The 2,454-nt window shown below is 49.0% G+C and overlaps 1 non-coding gene across 1 annotated transcript; it reads left to right on the forward strand.

The window, feature by feature from the left end:
- The first annotated feature begins 1,063 nt into the window (after window positions 1-1,063).
- LOC138268811 (U5 spliceosomal RNA) lies at window positions 1,064-1,179 on the forward strand. The gene has a single exon (XR_011200110.1). It is a non-coding gene; the product is annotated as a U5 spliceosomal RNA (small nuclear RNA).
- The last annotated feature ends 1,275 nt before the right edge of the window (window positions 1,180-2,454 follow it).

Below are 2,454 nucleotides of genomic sequence, written 5' to 3' on the forward strand. Positions count from 1 at the left end.
TCGAAAAAAACGACGCTAATTCGGCGCAAACGGAGTATAAATACGGGCCATAGGGTTTTCACTATGAGCACTGGGCCCTGGCTAGCAGGATCCCAGTGAGACAGTGAAAACACCCTGACATACACTCACAAACAGGCCACAAGTGGGGGTAACAAGGCTAGAAAGAGGCTACTTTCTCACACTCCCTCTGAGATTCATTTGAAAGGGGGTGTCTGGTTTGTGACTCTGGCCCAGCTAGCTAGATCCTTTTAGATTCAGGCTCAGCTAGAGGATGTGCCAGAAAGCACATGACTTGTTCTGGAGCATGGTGGTGGCCCACTGCATTTGGATGGGATGGTTAGTGTAGGAAAGGGGTAAATTATCATGGATACAAAAGGCCCAGAGAGTGACTCCAACCAAAAGGGATAGTGATACAAGCAGGCCGAGCTGCTTTAAAGTGTGCTGCCTCTGAGGTCATGGGAAGGTAAGCAGCACTCTTTTGCAGCAGAACTGGGTTCAACATTCTGTCTAATTGCTTTAACACTGCACACAAATGTCTGGCAAAATCTACCAGAAGATAACCGTGTCAGGAAAGCATTGCAGGGAGAAAAAGCCAGCATTTACCATTGATACCTCAGCTTCTGCTCGGTATTCCCTTATTTTCACCTGCCTGCTGCTGCGTACCTGGGTGGCGTCTAATGGGAATACTATTAGCGCTGCAAAGCCTTACTGTGGCATCAGTGGCATTCAGTACACGCAATCTATAGAAAAACGTTTCCCTGATCGCCCACTTCACTAACAGCCTGCCTCCAGCTTTCGGTTTTCCCTGCCCAGCAGACTCACCCTGGCCAATCAGCTGAGGCGAGTGCCACTGAAATTTGCATATGCCCAGACAGAACCCTGAGAACGTTCCACCATTTTTTTCTTTCTCTACTTGAAGCAGGGGCCTTGAACTTTTGGGCTGTTTTGCTTTCCACTGTGGTTCTTGCCCTGTTAAGTAGGGCGAAAAACCACCTCTTGGACTCTCGTAATGCCAGGGTCTCTGTTTGTGGCGCCACATGCCTTGCTAGGCTCAGCTTGTAACACACTCGGGTTTCTCTTCAAAATGAATAAATCTTTCGCCTTTTACTAAAGATTTCCGTGGAGAGGAACGTTTACGAGTTTCATTCAATTTTTTTAATCCTTCCCACAGGTGAGGCTGTTTATCAATTGTTGAAGACAAAAGTGCTAGCAGTTGGGGTACACCTGTGGGCTGTCTGCTGTTTCCTTTGCGAGAGGAAGTTGGGCCCATATTCATACTTTTTGCCGCAAAACTACGCCAGCGCAGTTTTGCTTCAAGAATATTACCGCTGGCTAATGCCATTTTGGTGTGCCGTGCGGGCATCAGATTTATACTTTGACGCACGTCGGTGCAAACAACAGGTGGGAGTCATTATTTTTGACGCACACCGCGCCGTCAAGTCGTAAAGGAAAACGACGTTAACGCGGTGGAAATGCCTGTGGGTCGATTTACGACACCGCAAACCAGATATGCGCCGTTTTTTGACGCAATAGCATTAAAAAAAAACGCGAACACTGCCAGTTCACCAGAGGAGAGCCAAAATGGATCCCAGATGCCACTACAGACCTCAGGAAGATGACAGCAGACCAGGAACCAGCCAGGAGGACCCACACAAGAACCAGGACACTTACAAGAAGAAAAGAAAGTGTCGCCTCAGTGCAGAGGAGCAGGAAATCCTGGTTAAAGAGGTGACGGAACACCAGCACCAACTGTTTGTCACATTAAAGTTGCCAATCAGTAGGAGAGAGGCTATATGGCAACAAATTGTTGACAAGATTAACAGTGTGGCTGAAGTACGCAGAACAGTCATCGAGTGCAAGAAACGCTGGCATGACTGCAAACGCAGGACCAAGGAAAAGATGGCAAGGAACAGGAAGGCAGCACTGCAGACTGGAGGTGGGAGTCCAGCACACCAGGAGGCCCTGGACCACATGGAGGAGATGGTCGCAGCTGTCATCCCTGAGGAGATTGTCACAGGGATTCAAGGACAGGACAGGTCAGACTACCAGGAGACAACACACATGCAGGGTAAGTCGCATGGGGAATTGAAATAAACTAATGTCAATTGCAACCGGGGGGGGGGGAATACCTACTACACATTGCATGTAAGTCACCATATACATGGAGTGGCATGGGTAAAGGGGCACGGCAGGGGGGCATGGCCCGTTATGAGAAGACCTGGGGCACACCATTACACAACACCAACAACAGTCCCATGGGGGCATGCTGTCATACCAACGATGGAGCAAAGGGAAAGCCACGACAGGAGGGAAGGCCACTATGTCAAACTGACATCCTGGCACTCGTCAGCCAACATACCTTCTACATTAACTAGGGCCCTATTAGCAATCCTCTAGCCAAACCGACAACTGCAATGTAACTGTGACAACAGTTGCCACTAGCACCTCTGATCT

The sequence above is a fragment of the Pleurodeles waltl genome, chromosome 12 (assembly GCF_031143425.1).
Source record: "Pleurodeles waltl isolate 20211129_DDA chromosome 12, aPleWal1.hap1.20221129, whole genome shotgun sequence".
In the NCBI taxonomy this organism is placed as follows: domain Eukaryota; kingdom Metazoa; phylum Chordata; class Amphibia; order Caudata; family Salamandridae; genus Pleurodeles; species Pleurodeles waltl.